The sequence below is a fragment of the Trichosurus vulpecula genome, chromosome 9, assembly GCF_011100635.1.
Source record: "Trichosurus vulpecula isolate mTriVul1 chromosome 9, mTriVul1.pri, whole genome shotgun sequence".
In the NCBI taxonomy this organism is placed as follows: domain Eukaryota; kingdom Metazoa; phylum Chordata; class Mammalia; order Diprotodontia; family Phalangeridae; genus Trichosurus; species Trichosurus vulpecula.
This window is the reverse complement of record NC_050581.1, coordinates 155,325,031-155,344,239: the sequence shown is the minus strand read 5'-3', so window position 1 is coordinate 155,344,239 and position 19,209 is coordinate 155,325,031. Positions and strand designations below refer to the sequence as shown.

Sequence of the window (19,209 nt, the reverse complement as noted above, 5' to 3'; positions counted from 1 at the left end):
TTCATTGTGTGCAGTAAACCTTTCCTTTGGGTATTATTTCCTCTCTTCCAGGAGAAATGGGGTAGAGTAAAATGAATACATCCCCACTTCAGCCATAGGACCAGAGTTTTAGCTCTCTTTTGCAGATAAGGGAAACTGAGGCCCAAAGAGGTTAAAGTCACTTATCCAAGGTCACATAGTTTGTGAATGGTTGATCAAAATTTGAACCCAAGACTTCCTATCCAGGCCTCTTGCCACCACAACTTGCTGTCACCAGCAATAGAGGCCTCACTTACTCTTTCTATGCTGACTTGATGCTGGTCCATCTTCCCTTCCTAAGAGTACAGTAGTGACAATGACTGAGTTACACTCTACAATTACATGAGAGTTCTCAGATTTATAATTCACTTCTTTTTTCACTTCTACCGTCATGGCCCTCTGCATTTCAAATTCATCAAAATGTAAATTGTCCCATGAACCCTTGGGTCCCCAAGCATGCAGAGATTGATGCTGATGCCCTGGGGTGTCCAGTACTATTGGAGACACATGGATGGCCGCTGCTGTGAAAGTCAATTTCCTCTTTCTAATATAGTCAAGGATGCACAGTTCTTTTTTAATAACTTGTGCTTCATCGGTTTCCTTGATCCTGTTCGTCAGCATGGAACAGGCCTTATCTGGAATTTTCATCTCAGATGGTCTTGGTGTTCCCTTTTTTATTAGCATTCTACAGTTTTGAAAAGATCAGAACAAGGAATATGCGAACTGTGTTTCCAGTATCCTTTGCTGTGGACACACTGGAGAAGTGCCCGCAACTCCCATTCCTGAGAGGCCCTAGCCCAGGGAATGAAACTAAATGTTTCCTAAGACCTTCCCCAGATAGCTTCCTCCCACAGAAACTGAACGTTTAACATCTAAATTGCAGAAAACTTCATGATTCAGTTACAGAAAGTTGGATCCTAAATTGGGCATCTGTCGGCCTCTGGGGCCATTGCCTTCGTTATCTGAATGGGCTGGCAGACGCAACCAGAATTGCCAGAAGACACCATGTCCTGGGAAGAGTCAGAGCATGGAGCTGGGAGATAGTCCAGAGTGTACAGATGAGAGATCTAAAAGGAATGAGTTAGCATCCTAAAGGTAGGAAGATGAGGAAATCATTGGTAACTGGGCATTTTTATTCATCTTTAGCATTTCCATCGATACATGCAAAAGCAATGGACTTGTGGTCAGGAAGCCCTGGTTTGAGTCAAACTCTGTTCATTACCTCTGGTGCTGAGGAAATTGCCTCTTCTCTCTAAATCTCGGGTTTCTCCCCTGTAAAAAACACTATCCAGGTTTGTCCAGGAAGCTTCTGCCTACAAGAATGCCTATGCTTCCCCTTTCCTGAAAAAAACCCTCACTTGATCCTTCCATCCCTGCTAATCATCTTCCCATATCTCCTCTGCTCTTTGTAGTTAAACTCTTCAAAAACGTAGTCTGCACCTCCACTTCCTCTCCTCTCATTCACTTCTTAATCCTTACTTCCTACCCTCTTGTTCCGCCAAATCTGCTCTCTCCCATTACTAATGATCTCTTGGTTGCAGAATCCAATGGCCTCTGCTCAGTCCTCGTTCTCCTTGACCTCTCTGCAGCCTTTGACACTGTTGATCACTTCCTTCTTGATACTGTCTTCTCTCTTGGTTTTTGAGACACTACTCTCTCCTGGTTCTCCTCCTACCTATCTGACCGCTCCCTCTCTGTCTCCTTTGCTGAATCCTCCTCCAGATCACACCCCCTAACTGAAGTTGTCCCTCAGGGTTCTGTCCTGGGCCCTCTTCTCTTCTCCCTCTATACTACTTCCTTTGGTGAGCTCATCAGCTCCCTCGGATTTAATTACCATCTCTATGCTGGTGATTCTCAAATCTACCTTTCCTGCTCCAATCTCTCTGCTGATCTCCAATCTTGCATTTCCAACTGCTTTTCATATATCTCAAAATGGATATCAAGTAGACATCTTAACTTGCTATGTCCAAAACAGAACTCATTATCTGTCTCCCTAGCCCCACCCCTTACCTTCCCTATTACTTCCCTATTACTATAGAAAATACCATCCTCTCAGTCCGCCAGGCTTACAACCTAAGGGTCATGCTGGCTTCTTCACTATCTCTCACCCCACTATATCCAAGCTGTTGCCAAGGCCTACCGAGTTCACCTTTGCAACATCTCTTGAATATTCTGCCTTCTCTCCTCTGACATTACCAGCCATCTGGTGCAGGCTCTCATCACTTCATGCCTTCATCATTGCAGTAGCCTGCCTCACATCTCTCTCTGCTCCAATCTGTCCTCCATTCAGCCACTAAAGTGATTTTTCTAAAGCGCAGATCTGATCGTGTCAAACACATCCCCTTACTCAATGAACTCCAGTGGCTCCCTATTGCCTCCAGAAGCATTCGAAGTTCTTCACATCCTAGCTCCCTCCTACCTTTCCTTCTTTCTACACCTTACTCCCTAGTACACACTTGTCACTCCAGTGACACTGGATTCCTGCCATGAACATGTCATCTCTTGGCTCTAGGCATTTTCTCTGGCTGTCCCCATGCCTGGAATGCTCTCCTTCCTCCACTCGGACTACTGACTTCTCTGGCTTCCTTTAAATCCTAACCAAAATCCCACCTTCTATGGGAAACCTTCCTCAATCCCTCTTAATTCTAGTGCCTTCTCTCTGTTAATTATTCCCTATTAATCCTGTATATAGCTTATTTTGTATACATTTGTTTACATGTTATCTCCCCGACTAGATTGCAAGCTCCTTGAGGGCAGGGGCTGTCTTTTGCCTCTTTTTGTATCCCCAGTGCTTAGCACAGTGCCTAGCACATAGTAGGCACATAAATAAATGTTTGTTGATTGTGTCATAAATTTAGAGCTAGAAGAACCCTCAGAAACCATCGAGTCCAACCCTTTTATCTTACAGATAATTAAATGGAGACCCAGAGAGGGAAAATGACTTGTCCAGAGTCACAGGTAAGTAAGCAGCAGAGCCAGGATTTGAAGCCAGATTCTCTGACCCCAAATCCATTGAATCACACTGTCTCCAGGTTGGGGTTAGACTAAATCAAGGTTCTTAACCTTTTCTGTGTCATGGACTCCTTGTCAGTCCAGTGAAGCCTCTGGACCCCATCACAGAACAATGTTTTTAAATGTATAAAAATATACAGGATTACAAAGGATACTCTATAGTTATCTAAATATTAAAAGTGCAACTATATTGAATTTTTTTAAAAAAAGTTCACAGACACAAGATTAAGAACCCCTAACTAGAAACTTTCTACAGCCTTTCATGCTTGAATATTCTAGTCAATATTCTACAGTCCTACAGTAAGATATAGAAGCTATGTCCTAAGACTCCTTCCACCCCTAATATTCTGTTTTCTAAATGAGCTCTTTTCCTTCTCTGTATACCTGAGAAGACATTGTAACCACTCTTCTTCTCTGGGGCTCTCATCTGACTCGCTGAGAAGAAACAAATCCGAATTCATGGCCATAGACTAAGAACGAAACACACTGTCTGAACCCCTCCTAATGCAGCACCGCTGTAAAATGACCATAATCGAGGCATTGGGGCAGAGTGGAGATGGAGGGTTGTTTGGGGGCTGGTCAGGACCTGGTTCCTAGCACCTGAGTGACGAGAAGGTGCTCTCCCAAGGTCAATAGGGTGATTCCCTCCCTTTTACCCCTGAGGTCTTCGCTATACTAAGACACTATGCTGCCCGTAACAGAAGAAACCAAATGCACACTTCATTTCCTTAGTTGTCTTTTTCTCAATGATACCCACAAAGAAATGAATGCCATACCCAACTGTTTCTGATAAGGGTGGAATATGCCTGTCTGTGGCCCCCTGGCATGTGCCAGTTCAGTTCCCTGGGTGGGGGACACATCTCCCAGGCCTGTGTGGTCACATGCCAAGCTATGACCCTATGTGTGTGGGCAGAGCAGTAAGCACAAAGATTGACACAATTTCTGTTCTTTTATAATCTTCTTTTGGTGAAGAATGAACAGGTATCTCTGTTTCCCACTTCAGAGAGCTATACTTTGGGGGATATAGCTTCCGTGGTGTAGCTCATAAGTCTAATCAAGCCAAGTCAATAAGCTGTTACTAAGCATCTACTATGTGTCAAGCACTGTGCTAAGTGCTGGGGATATAAAGAAAGTTAAAAACCAAATAAACCATAGAATAGTCCCTGCTCTCAAGGAAGCCCTGGATGGGCACTTTACGTTTGGTCTCCAAGCTGTCTTTCCAGACACATTACTTCCTCTCGTACTCTCTATGTTCCAGACAAATGGGTCCACTTGATGCTCTCCACAGAAAAAACAGGCCGTCTCTCACCTCTCTTTTGCACACACTGTCCTCCCTGCCTTGGGATGAGGATCAGGGAGGAAGGAAGAATCAAAGGATCAGTTAGAGAGTTCATAAGCTTGGTCAAGTACTCCAGTGATCAACCTCTGTTACAACTTAAATGCTCTCCTCCTCGCCTCTACACCTTGGAAACCCCTATTCCCTCCAAGGCTCAGATTAATGGGTACCTCCTACAAGGGACCTTTCCCAATTCTCCAGTTATTAGTGCTTCTCTTCCCCTCCCTTCAAAATTAATTTGCATGTATTGCATATAAGATTTAAATGATTTATTTGTGGACGTGTTGTTCTTCAGTAGAGTATAAGTGTTTTGAGGGCAGAGACTGCTTCGTTTTTAATCATGATATCTCCAGTATCTAGCACAGTGCCTGACATATAATAAGCATCTAATAAATTCTCATTACATTGAATTGGATTGTGACCATTTTAATTGGTTTGGAGGGTGAAAGGGGAGCCAATCCAGTTTATAGTTAGGCTTGTAGGCTATTTCATACTCATTATATGGTGCATATATTTATACTCTATGCCAAAATGGACTTGATAAGGCCCCTTACAGCTTGACAGAGTGGGCCGTCTATAAGCTCAGGAACACAACATGTGGACAAAAAGCATCATGGTGCAACTCACTCAGTGACATACAAACATTTCTGTCTTTACTCAGGGTCTCCAGAGGATGCTTTTGTAGTTATATCTCATGCATGGTGATACTCATGGCTAACTTAACAGTCCTACATGGCCTCTCATTTGCCCCCAATACACAAGTAAGGAAGGTTGAGAAGGGCTAAAAAGAGCAAAAGGGGGACTCTTTGGGTGAGGAGTACCAGAGTTAGGACTTTTCTCTTGGGATGACATTCCCCCAGGAAAACTGGTTATATGGTTTGGCAATCTACCTTTGAACAGCTACTTCATCCAATCAGAGCCCAGTGAGGAGGGATAATTTCATGATTGATCCCTAGATGCGCCAGTTATTCTCTGGCCCAGGTTCTAGTCCAAGTCCATAACATAGATGCACACCACTGATCTGACCATTTTACCCAAATGAATAAACTCTAATGGCTCCTTATTACCTCCAGGATCAAATATAAAATGCTCTATTTGGTATTGAAATCCCCTCACAACCTGGCCCCTTCCTATCTTTCCAGTCTTCTTATACTTCAACCCCCTCTACATACTCTGCAATCCATTGACCCTGGCCTCCCTGCTGTTCCATTCCTCATACAGGACCCTCCATTTCCCTACTCTATACCTTTCCAATGGTGGTCCCCCATGCCTGGAAGATTCTCCCTCCTCATCTCCACATCCTGGCTTCCCAGTCTTCTTTCAAGTCTCACCTCAAATCACACCTTCTTCAGGAAAACTTTCCTGCGGCTTCTCCTAGCCCACTTACCACACACACACACACACTACTGCTGCCTTACCTCTGAGATTACCTCCCATTTCCACTATGTGCATGGTAGTGATTCCATATTGCCCTCTCCCCATTAGAATATGAGCTCTTCAGGGGCAGAAACCATGTTTTTGTCTTTATTTGCATCCCTAGCACTTGGCACAGTGCCTCGATGGTAAGCGTTCAAATGCTTTTTGACTTCTGATCATATGAACTAGCGAAAAAGAATAGATGGCTCTGAGAATCTCATTTCCATGAATGGAAAGATTCCAATCTATGTCTTCCTAAAGGTATGTCAAGACCATCTCCTGTGTACATGTGAAGGGGGATGCATGCTAACAAGTAGAAATGAAGTAAAGAAAGATTGCGTGCTTGGAAATAATCATCCATGGGAATCTCTAAGCTTTGAGGTTGTTCTCTTGAAGTAATTAGCTTGCAGCATTTAGCCCAATGTGTTTAATCAGAAACTATTTCAGATAAATGAAAGGGGAGAAGGTAACTGACATTTAAATCCAGATTAATCTTCTGTGGAAAAAAACTGGCAATTTTAGTTCCACCTGATAAATTGAATGGGTGACTGTTAAAGGTTCCCATTACCCATTTGAAAGAAATCTGGGAAATGACTCCAGCAGGCAGGAAGCAGCTGTTCCTTCTCATTAGCTTTTCCTGAGTCCCAAGCAGGCTTGTCAGCCGTTTTGGGTTTCAAATGGTTTCCCTCATGTTTAAATTAAACTAGCTGGATTGTCTTTTCCAAAAGCATCTTTTTAGGGGATTTTTTTCCTCTCTCTCAGGCTTAGAGATTTGTCTAGCCCTCCGTGCTTTCTCAAGAAAGTTAGATAATGGCTATAATGCAGTGCAACAGAGAGAGAACTTGGATTTTGAGGAAGGAGATATGGGTTCAGGTTTGATCTGTGCCACTTACTAGTTATAGAATCAATCAAATGATGAATCGACAATGAAACAAACATTGTGAGTTTAAGTTAGGTGACATTTAGAATCAGTAATATCCCAGTTTTAATCCTGCCTCAGATACTCACTAGTTGTGCCACCCTGGGCAAATCACTTAATCTCTGTCTACCTCAGTTTTTTTATCTGTAAAATGGGAATAATGATAGCACCTACTTCCCAGAGTTGTTGTGAGGTTCCTATGAGAAAACATAAATAAAGTGCTGTGCCAACCTTAAAGCAATATATAAATGCTAGCTACTGTTATTGCCAGGCACTGTCTTGGGTGCTGAGGATGTAGTGGCAAAAAATATGTAGTGCCTGCCTTCAAGGATCTTCCATCTTACTTGAGACAGACACATTCACAGATAAGTAAAATGGGCTTTTATAACAACAACAAAGGACTGTGAAGGAAGTTGGAGGTTGTTACTTAGACTAGATGAGTCATCAAAGCTCTCTTAAAATCACTCTTTGAGTCTCTATTTCCTCATCTGTATGATGGATATTATAATACTTCTTTTTTTAATTTTTTTGGAGTGGGGAAGGTAGGGCAATTGGGGTTAAGTGACTTATCCAAGGTCGCACAGCTAGTAAGTATGTCAAGTGTCTGAGGTCAAATTGAAATCAGGTTCTCCTGACTCCAGGGCCAGTGCTCTACTCACTGCGCCACCTAGAAGCCCCTATTATAATATCTCTAATACCCACTTCCCAGGGTTGTTGTGAAGGGCAAATAAGATGATATCTGCAAACAACTTGGTAATAATAAGGGGTTATATAAATGCCAGCCATAGTGGAAAGAGTCCTGGATTTGGAATGAAACGTGAGTTTGAACTCCCAATCTGATCCTCACTCCCTGTATGTCTGTAGATAAGTCATTTCCTCTCTATCTCTGCATCTTGGTTTGGTCTTCTATAAAGAATGAGGATTAAACTAAGAGATCTCTTAGTTTCTTTCTGCCTCTAAATCCTATGATTCCTACTTTTTCCACCCATGCTCCTCCCTATCAATCTCTTCCCAACTTCTTATGCCACTCATTGGGTAATGGATGCTTTTTTCTACTCATCTCCAAGCTCATTATTAAAGGGCAGACATAAAAGCACAATGACACCCAGGAGATAATTTCTGCAGAGGAGCAATTACTCCCTGTTAACTGGAGTCAGGAGATCGGGAGGCTGAGTGCATCCTCACATTGGAAAGACCATCTGAGAAGCTAGCGTTGTAAAGACTCAAATCAATGCAATGCTCTCCATGCCACTTGGGTATCATATAGCTCCCATCAGGATTCTCAAATGTATACCAGATAGGTCATCTGTGTTATTGTTATTGCTGGTTCTGATTTGGCAGAACTCATGAGGGAGGCAGTTTAGTCTCAAACCCTACATCTGAAGCTTACTTTCCTATCTCTGGGACCTTGGTCCAGTCATTTAATTTCCCTTAGCCTCACTTTTTCCATCTGCGAAGTGTTGAGGGTTGAACTAGATAGCCTCTGAGTTAACTTCCAACTCCATATACATGATCCTAAGTCATTGACTAATTCAGATTTTGTCCTTTTTCAATAAAAAACATAGAATTTTAGCATATGAATGGACCTCAGAGGTCATCCTGCTCAATCAGCCTTTACTTGAATACTGCCAGTGAAAGGGACCTTACTACTTAATATGGCTGCCCATCCCATTGTTGGACAGCTCTCATTGTTAGAAAGTTCTTTATACTGAGCCAAAGTCAATCTCCCTGAAACTTCCATCCCTCGGCCCTATCTTTACCCTTTGGAGCAACACAGAACAAGACTGCTCCCTCTACCGTGTAACAGCCCTTCAAATATTTGGAAATAGCTATCCAGACACTCCCCTCCCCACTACTGGCAAGTCTTCTATTAAAATATTCAGTTTTTCCCTTATTCCTTCCCACAGACCCCACCCTGACCCATTTCCCATCCAAAAACTTACTGTTCATGTGAAAAATGGAAGAGATCAGAGGCCAAGTACACTTTGGCTGTCCCCAGTTATCCCTTATCTTTCTTGCTCATAAAAACCAACAAGGGAGATTAGTCCTGGACATTTTCACAGGATAAATTACTTCAGGCTGGGGTAGGAACTGAATCCTGGTTGGTCCTTTGAACCATAACCAAAAGAATTACTGGGCTTCCATCCCAGAATTAAGTCCATCCATGAGGACAATGATAATTCCAGGGGCAAGCGGTACAGGGTTGGCTGAATTGAAAGGGTAAGGCTAGGGGGTAAATCAGAAACATCAAAACAAGACCAGGTCAAAAGAGAACAGGTGGAGGTCTCATATCATGTGCCTGGTTCACTGATTAGCTCTTTAGATTTCAACTGGGAAGTGAGAACATCTATTTGGTCAATCAGGCCACAGATGCTTAGAATACTGTGCACCAGGGTTGGCCAGACATTCACAAGACTCCTCGAAGAGGAGAGGATGATCCAAGAATCATATATTGAGAGCTGAAGGGACCTCAGAGGCCACTTGTTCAATCATCACATTATGCAGATGAGGAAGCTGAGACATAAGAAAGTGAAAGGACTTGCCCAAAGGCATACCTGTAGTAAATTATAGAGCCAGAACTCAAACCCAGGTCCTCTTATGCCAAATCCAGACTGCTTTCAGTAGCATTGTGGAATCAATAATATCAAATTCTAAAAAGAAGAAGGGGAAGAAGGAGAAGGAAGAGAAGGAGAAGAAGGAGAAGAAAGAGAAGGAGAAGAAGGAGATGGAGAAGGAGAAGAAGAAGAACAAGGAGAAGAACAAGAAGAATGAGAAGAACAAGGAGGAGGAGGAGGAGGAGGAGGAGGAGAAGGAAATGGAGAAGAAGGAGGAGAAGAACAAGAACAAGGAGAACAAGAAGAAGAATGAAAAGAAGAAAGAGGAGGAGGAAGAGGAGGAGAAGAAGAAAAAGAAGGAAGAGGAGGAGGAGAAGGAGAAGAAGGAGGAGGAGGAGGAGAAGCAGCTAAGGGAAAATCATTCTCTCCACAAAATTAATGATGATTTTTTAAAAAGAAACATTGGGGATGGCTGAGGGCACAAATCCAGTAGATAGGTGGTAAAGATGAAAGACAGATGACTGCAAGCAAAGAACAAATGGAAAGGACATGGACCAATGGCCAGAGACTATTCTCCTGGATAGTTTTTTTTTTAATTCAAACTCAGTCACAAGCTCAGAATCTTCAAGCTGAAGGATGCTTGGAAATCATCTAGTGATTCTGTAACTGGGGTCTGTGAACATGATTTTTAAAAATATTTTGATAATCATATGTCAATATATTTGGTTTTCTTTGTAATTCTATTGACTTTATTTTATACTCTTAAAAACATTATCTGAAAAGGGGTCCATAGGTTTCACAAGATTTTTAAAGGTATCCATGACACCAAAAAAAGGTTAGAAACTCCTGATTTTGTCCAACCACCTTATTTTATAATTAAGGAAACTGAGGCCCAGAAGAATAAAGGTACTTGCTTAAGGTCATACTAGTTAGTAGCAGAGGCAGGACTAAGAGTGTGTTAGCTTAAATGATCTTTCAGAGACCAATTGTTAAATTTTTGTGTGAGCATTTATGCCTTAGAAATGAGCAAACACTCAAAAACTCAGGGCTTGATTTATTGGGGGTTGTGGTGGTCTAGACTTAAGAAAGTGATAGCAAAAATGTTAATAATGCAAGTTAACTGTCAAAAGGTGTTGTGCACATATGTTTTTGGAGAGTTAGTTGTTAAACATTTACCAGCGCACCCCTGACTAGAGCCTAAATAGTCTCACTTCCATTGCCTGTATTCTTTCCACTGCACCAAGACTGTGGGACTATACAGCTCTTCCATGTTTCCTGGACCTATCTGGAAGTAGTCTTGGGGCTGCTATTGGTCGTTTTAGAGAAAGAAAGATGAAAGGAAAAAAGGAAAGAAAGAAGGAAGGAAGGAAGGAAGGAAGGAAGGAAGGAAGGAAGGAAGGAAGGAAGGAAGGAAGGAAGGAGGGAGGGAGGGAGGGAAGAAGGAAGGAGGGAGGGAGGGAGGAAGGAAGGAAGGGAGGGAGGGAGGAAGGAAGGAAGGAAGGAAGGAAGGAAGGAAGGAAGGAAGGAAGGAAAGGAAGAAAGAATTTATTAAGTGCCTACTATGTTCCAGGTATGGGGCAACTAGACGGTGCAGTGGATAGAGCACACAGGGTCTGGAGTGGAGAAGACTCATCTTCCTGAGTTCAAATCTGTCCTCAGACACTTACTAACTGTTTGACTCTGGCCAAGTCATTTAACCCTGTTTGCCTCAGTTTCCTCATCTGTAAAATGAGCTGAAGAAGGAAATGGCAAACCACTCTGGTATCTTTGCCAAGAAACTCCAAATGGGGTTCCAAAGAGTGAGATCTGACTAATCAAGTAAACAGCAACAAAATGTTCCAGACACTGTACTAAGGGCGTTACAAATATCTCATTTGAATATGGTGAAGAAAGTGATGGGATGAATAGGAAGAGAGAAATTCAATTGAGAGCTTGGGAGTTGGTGAGTTGGTGTGAAGTGGGAGGGTATTTCTATAGGTTTAATGGGGGACTGCCCATGCTCAGATTTGCCCTTCCTAATTGGTTATTCTGAACATGTGTAAATATTCCCTGCCCAGTTCCAATCCAACACATGGAACTCTAGGGTGCCTGTTTCCAGCCACTTGTGACTGAGGAGTTAGTTCTGTGTGATGATGAGAAATCTCTTAATTAGCTTTGGCTCTGGAAGGACTGATGACTCAAGACAGTCTGAGCCAGAACTGAGTAGAAGGAAGATTGCTTTGAGCTGCACAAAAATGGAATTAAGAAATGATGCCTTGAGAAGTGAGGGGTTCCTGCTCCTCAGAAGGCCACTTGTAGAGAATGGACAACAATTTCTAGGTTATTTTATAGTGGGAGTTACTTTCTGTATAGGTCAAATTATATAATTGATAAGGTACCCCTTCTAGCTCACAAATTCTGTGATTCTGTGAACTATTTTTTTCATTCATGTCCTACTCTTTCTGACCCCATTTGATGTTTTTTTGCCAAAGATGCTGGAGTAGTTTGTCCTTTCCTTCTGCAGCTCATTTTACAGATAAGGAAAATGAAGCAAAGTTAAGTGACTTACCCAGGGTCACACAGCTAGTAAGTGTCTGAGGCCAGACCTGAACTTAGGAAGATAAGTCTTCCTGACTCCAGACCTGGCACTCTATCTACTGCACCACCTACCTGCCCATGTGTGAATCCAGCCCTATATTCCCAAGTAGATTTACACACATATGGGAACCTTTCAATAAGACCTAAATACTCTGGCCCCTCAAGATTACCTTTTGATAGAACCCTGAATGGGAGAAGAAAGCCACCCTCTGGTGACCCTAACTGTTAGTGCCAATGGTAGCTGAGAGAGTTAGCCTGGTACATGGGAAAAAAGAGTGAGTATGTAAAGAAAGAGAATAGTGGTGTGCCTCAGTTAGGTATTAGAAAATTCATGGAGCGGCATATAAAAGAAAGAAAGTAAGAAGGGTCTGGGTAAATTCTAATCTGAGAGAGACTAGGCTGGGGACTAATGAAGTGACCTGCATCTTACCACAATCCCCCAGTTTATTGTATATTCCAGTGTGAATGAGTAATGTATAAAAGATGATGATCTGGTCTGGTCTTATGGTGTTTATCTGAATCAAACATGTCCTGAGTTCTTCTGGTGTCTTTTAAAAAGAAGGTTCTGGGGAGGAGGGGGAAGGTGGCACAGGGTGACCAAAAGTATGGACTTATGATGGTAAATTAAAGTTTCATGCATTTGGGGCTTTCCTTCTGTTCTTTCCCACCAAAAATACCCCTCACATCATATAATCCAGTTCCTTCCTCTGACCTCACTCCCAGAATTCTGCCGAATTCCATCTTTCAAGTTACTCTTAATATATCATCATAAAACCTCCCATCAACAGCTGTTGGTCTATCAACAAATTCTCCCTGACCCTACCTGGAATACTACTGTCCATTTACATGTCTCCATTTTTACTCACCTCTCCAATGCCACTGCCCCTGCCTCTTCACCCAACTCCAGGAAACAAATCGACCATCTTCTATGAAAGAACTCATCACCCCTCTGAATGCCTTCATCACTTTGAATTACCCACTTACATTGAACTTGTCTCCATACATTGAACTGGTACCATAGTTATTCAGTACAGATCTTGTCCTTTCTCCTAAAATGTAAGTTCCTCAAAGGGAGGGGCCATTTTTTACTTACCTTTGTATCTCCTATGATATCTAGTAAAATCTCATGCATGCAATAAATTCTCCATCGGTGTTTGTCAAAATGGCCAGGAAATACAGCTTTCCCCTTTCTCTCTGGGTCTCTTCCCTGACCTTTCCCTTATACTCTCCGCTTCCTTCCTCCCTCTCTCCAGCCTTCAACAGAATGACCTCTCAGACAAGAGTAGGATCTCATGCGTAGCCCAAGTGACGCAAATGAGGTTAAAGTTTGTGCCTTTTAGTGTCTGGGGAATGTAGAAAATGGTGCAGCACACAGCTGGAGAAAGAATTAAAGAGCCACAAATATCCCAAAACTACAAAAATCAAACTGTTTTCCTCCTGTAAAAATTTAGTGCAGTGGATTAAAGAATCACAAGCAAATGGGTATCCAGATAGGAGAAGACCCTGCTCTGAAAGTTCCCTCTCTCCTTCTTTAAAGAGGTCTCAATACCCTCTATTTTAAGTTAAAAGGAGTGTGCAGTACATTAAGAAAACTTCACAAATGGAGAATGCCAAAGGTCAATCTCTATTAGTGATTTGAAGGATTTTTGTATAGTTTAAATGTCGTGTCTTTTCCAGTGAATATAGCAGAGCCCCAGAAAATCAAGTGCTGCTTTTAGAAGACTCTTTTTTTTAGTAATGAATAAATAGTATGATGGAGGGATGGGACACTGGACATTAAGTCAAGAGACTTGGATTCAACCCCATCTCAGATAGGATTTGGTTTGGTTTGGTTTGGTTTGTTTTTTTTTATCTACAATGTACAGTGAATCATACCATGCTTGACATGTAGATAAAAATAGGAATTGGAACTATGATTTCCCTGACATAAGGAATACCCAGATGGGTATACTTCTACAAATTCAGTTTGATGCTTTCTCTACAACTTAGAGTCTTAGAAAACTGCCTAGAGCATAGGCATTAAACTCACAGCTTCCCCTAGTCACCTACAAAAGATGTTCAGGAAGAAATCAGATGAAAATGTAACTGGGAAAAGTTAACAAAATAAATAAAAATGCTACGCAATATAGATAATGTTAATTTGTGTTTTTCTAAGTCAGCATTCAGCCTGCATAGATCCTTTCTATTTGAGTTTGACACCACTGACCTGAAACACTGAAAGTTTAGGTGACTCACCCAGGGTCACCCAGTCTGTATGTGTCAGAAATAGGATTTGAAACCAAGTCTTCCTAGTTCTAAGACCAGCAATCCATTCACAACAGTATAGTACCACTCACTACACCACCTCTCATAATAGGTGCTTAATAATTGTTTGTTAAAACAAAAGATCCTGACTTGCTACAACAAGGGGCTGAATCTAACAAGAGACTATGGGGTTAAGGATCTAAAATTATTCTGTATAGTGTAACACCACTGGGTGTCACTGTAGAGTGTAAGGTCTGTAAGCTTTCTTGCTTCTTCCTCACTGCTGTGTAGTGCAGAGTTTAATCTTTCCCAGGCCTTGCCTATCTCCTTCCTGGGAGGTTTAAGGTATTATTTTCTCTTAAGCCACGGCTCTCTTCTCCCTACCTACTCTCTCCCTGAAGATTTGACTAACCACCCCTGCTACAACATTGTAGTCTAGGGACAATGTGATTGCCTTGTGGTCTTCTCCTCTGCTATTTTATGGACTTTGCTTCAGACAAAAAAAAACCTAGTAGCACAATCATAATAGCTCAGAGCCCCCAGTTGTAACAATTCCTCACATTCAGACAATGGTTTTGCACTATTTTCTAATATAAATTTTATGCACCTTCTGCATGTTAACAACCAAGTTACTGAATTAGGAATAAGGCTCCCCCTCCCCCCTCCTATTTCCTCATTCCCTGGAGGCTATTTAGTGAGCCTTTGAAAGGCAGGGCTGATAAAGCCATGAACTCTTGGGCAGACACATCCCACTGGGAAAACTCAGATCTGTTCAAAAGGTAAAGAAATTTTATTTTCAGTGAATTGACAGATTCTGGCCCACTGTGTCTTACTCAAACAGGTTTGGATAGAAGTAGATTCCCCTTTTGTCTAGATTACCCTAGACAGGGTGATGTAAATATAGATAAGTCTTTTTGACCAAGACTGGGTGATCAAACCCTCATTAAAATAACCCCACCTCCGTGCGGAGCTGCTCCAGACCAAAGTGGAAGTGGCCGGCAGGGAAATCCACGTGGGAGACAGGCTGGGAGAAAGCTGGGCACCCGAAACGGGTGGAGATCCCCAGGCCTCCCAACACAGGACGGCAGTCTGTGGAAGCGAGGAGAGGGAGAGCAATGCCACCAGCCGTGAAACACCAACTCCTGACGCTTGCAGCCCAGAAACGCGGCTTCTCGAACTTCCGGAAGACATAATGGCCAGGTAAACGGCTCTAATCCCTCCCCCCCTCACCCAGAGAATTCCTCGGGAAAAAAAGAACACTGTAACAGAGGAGAAAGAAGTGGGGCTTCAGTGGTCAAATAGTAGAAGTTCATTAGTCCCAGAGGGGCAGAGTCAGCCTGGGTCAACACCAGGAGCCCAGACGTAATCTTGCTCCCCCAGGGGAAGTGCCAGAGATCAGCTCAAACAACAAACAGCTGAGACCATTGCTGAAAAGGAACAGTGCTGGAGAGCACCCATAGGGACTGAGAAGTCAGGGAGCCAGACCCCTCCCCCACACCTCAGGAAACTGAAGGCTATAATTCTAGACTCACAACCCCCAGAATGAGAAAGCTGGGACAGAGAGCTCTGAGCCCCAAAGGCAGAAATTTGTTGCAAAGCCAGGAAAAGGCAAACCAACAAACATGAAGAAGAACACAAAAAAACCGAGGACAATAGATTCTTTTTATGGAGACAGACAGGATCAAAATATCAATATGGAAGAGGATAGCAATGACACTGTAGATACATCGGATACCTCAAAAGCTAATATGAACTGGTCTCCAGCCCAAAAAGCACTGCTGGAAGAGCTAAAGGAGGATTTTAAAAACCAAATTAGGGAGGTAAAAGAAAACATGGAAAAAATGGAAAAGTCCCTAAACAATAAGATTGGCAAAATGGCCACGGAGATTCAGAATCTAAATAGAGAAAATGACACCCTGAGAGGTAAAATCAACCAATTGGAAAAGGAGACTCAAAAGCAAAATGAAAACACTAACTCATTAAAAATTGGAGTTGAGCAAGTGGAAGCTAATGAATCTATGAGGCACCAAGAAGTAGTAAAGCAAAACGTTAAGAATGAAAAAATAGCAAAAAAAAATGTGAAATATTTGATTAGGAAAACAACTGACCTGGAAAATAGATCCAGGAGAGACAATTTAAAAGTTATTGGTCTACCAGAAATCCACGATGAAAAAAGGAGCCTTGACAGTATCTTCGAAGAAATTATCAAAGACAACTGCCCAGAGGTTCTAGAACCAGAGGGCAAAATAGTCATTGAAAGAATTCACCGATCACCCCCTGAAAGAGATCCCAAACTGAAAACACCAAGAAATATTACAGCCAAATTTCAGAACTATAAACTCAAGGAGAAAATACTGCAAGCAGCCAAAAAGAAGAAATTCACATATTGTGGAACTACAGTCAGGATCACACAGGATCTCTCGGCTTCCACATTAAAAGACAGGAGAAATTGGAATATGATATTTCGAAGGGCAAAGGAGCTAGGACTACAACCAAGGATCAACTACCCAGCAAAACTAAGCATAATTTTTCAGGCAAGGAGATGGACATTCAATGAAATAAAGGAATTCCAGACCTTCCTGATGAAAAGGCCAGAACTTAACGGAAAATTTGATCTCCAAATACAAAACTCAAGAGAGACATAAAAAGGTAACCGGGGGGAAAACCCCCACAAACCTTATTAACCAATAAGGGCAGGTTGTTTGCATATTTATGTGGGATTATATCATATTATGTATGTTTTATATATATATACATATATATGTCAGTCTTGAGAGTGGGACAGCTATTATGACAATTGAAAGGGATATACATAGATTGTGAATGCCTGTATAAATTAACTGATGTAAAGATTAAAAATATAAATAAGAGATATAAAGGGAGGGCTATGAGAGAAGAGGTAAGGAGGTAGTAGAAAAGGGTAAATTACACCAAATGAAGTGGCACAAAAACATATTATAGTAGAGGGAAAGAAGGGAGGGAGAAGAGCAGTATTTGAGCTTTACTGTCATCTGATCTGGTTCAAGAAGGGAATAACATACCCCGATAAGTTTAGAAATCTAACTTGTCCTACGGGAAGTAGGAGGGGAAGGGGGGAAAAAAGGGAGGGGGGTGGTCAGAAGGGAGGGGAGAGGTAGCAAGTGGGAAACGGTAAGATAAGGGAGGGAAATAAAGAGAGAGGGTAAACTGAGGAAGGCAGCGGTCAAAAGCAAAACTTTGTTGAGGAGGAGAAGGGGAAAGGGAGAAATAAAAGCATAAACAGGGGGAAATAGGATGGAGAAAAAGACACAGATAGAAATCATAACTCTGAACGTGAAGGGGATGAACACTCTCATAAAATAACCCCGCCTCTCATTATAATATTAATTCTCTCATTACTTATTAACCAATCCGAATTGATTGCCACTCTCAAGAACACCCACTCTTCTAAGGGCATGTGACTGAATGCTTTCCATGAGGGGTCTTTGGCATTTGAAAGTGCCACTGACCTCTTTTATTAATTTTCTGCTAGCATGATTAATAAAATGATTATTTACCCAGAAATATGTCTCTTAAATTTTTTTTATACATCACACTTCAACTAATCCTTATATTGTCTGTATTTGAGGGAAGATCAAAATATAGGAAACCTTTAGGTTTAGAGAGCAGAGATTCAAGAAAAAAAATTCAAGACAGAAAAGATTCAAGCACGTTATATTAGAATATCTTACTGGACAGGTATGAGGAAGGAAAACTGAGGAAAGAGCAAATTTTGGAATTTCTCTCAGTCCTTAAAGTAGGGGGTACACACTGCAGCTTCTCCCTGAGTCCTTTGTTCAAAGGTTCCTGCAAAGTTCAATTAGCCCAAGGCAGTCTTTCCCTTCTCTGCTTTTGTTTTGCCCTCTTTTGTTTTTCCTTTTGGTTTCTTCTGTCAGTGCTCTTGTGCCACTGATCCTAGTACTTTCCAGTTTGGATCATTAAGTCCCAGACAGGGTTAGAGATACTAAACCCCCACACACACTTTTTGTTCTCAGTTTTCTCATTCAAAGTGTGTGTGCGTGTGAGTGTGTATGTGTGTATGTGTGTGTGTGTGTGTGTGTGTGTGTATTTTAAAACTCCCAAACATGACTCAAGTTCAACTCTAATGGCTCCCAGGAAATGTTTGTCCTGCTAAAGAAATCCCAGAATGCCAACCAATTCTCAAACTCTGATTATGGTAGCTTTAGAGGGCAATTTTTACATCTATAAAATGGGAATAATAGGACTAGTATCAATGGTGGGAAGGCACAGGGAAGAAAGTTTTAGCAAAAATAAAGAATCTTCTAATAATTAGAGCTGTCCAACAATGAAGCAACCTGCTTTACAAGATCATGAGCTTTCTGCCACTGGGAATATTAAATCAGAGGCATAGTACCCTGTCGGAGATGGTATGAAGAGATTCCTGAATTGGACGTCATTGGGACTTGATGACTTCTAAGGTCCCAAATCTAGAAGGCCATGGTTCCATGAATTATGGACCTTTTTTGGTGCTAAATTTTATCCATTCTGAAAGACTACTACAGGTTTATAAACTCCTTGATGGCAGGGATTTTTTTATCTTGAAATTCCAGTGTTTAGCAAAATGCTTTGTAAATACTGGGTATTTAATAATGTTCACTGAATTTTAGTTTATCTAAAAGCAAGAATAATTATCCTTATCACCTACAGACCAAATTGGTCATACCTCTCCAACGCCTGTAACCAGTTTCTTCACAAGACTTCATTACTGCTATTCCCTAAGCCCACAATAGATACAGAAATGCTATTAGCTTTTCATTTCTCTGTAGATGCAGAAGTAGTTTGGCATGGAGGAAAGGGTGTAGGACTTGGATTTTGGAAGATCTTAGGTTCAAATCCCACCCCAGGCACTCAATAGTTGTTTTCCCATAGGCAAATCATTTAAACTCTCAGAATTTCAGTTTCCTATTCCGTAAAATGGGGATAATAACATACGTAGCCCAATCTCACAGCCTTATTTTAAGGCTCAAATGAGATCACACATATAGAACGCTTTGAAAACATTAAATTGCTATGCAAAAGTCAGCAATTATCATTATTACCTTGCCTTCACAAAAGTTTGATTTTATCTGGGTTTGCCAGAAGAAATTGCCAGT

General features: G+C 41.7%; 1 protein-coding gene across 3 annotated transcripts in view; it reads right to left on the bottom strand.

The window, feature by feature from the left end:
* SSUH2 (ssu-2 homolog) overlaps positions 1 to 13,099 on the bottom strand; it is a 153,541-nt gene extending 140,442 nt beyond the window's left edge. For 2 of the 3 annotated variants that reach the window (XM_036739762.1, XM_036739765.1), the window contains exon 1: positions 12,927 to 13,099. The gene's annotated coding sequence lies outside the window, so the exon portion shown is untranslated. The remainder of the gene's footprint in view (positions 1 to 12,926) is intronic. The other variant, XM_036739763.1, reaches the window with a different exon arrangement.
* Between the last annotated feature and the right edge of the window lie 6,110 nt (positions 13,100 to 19,209).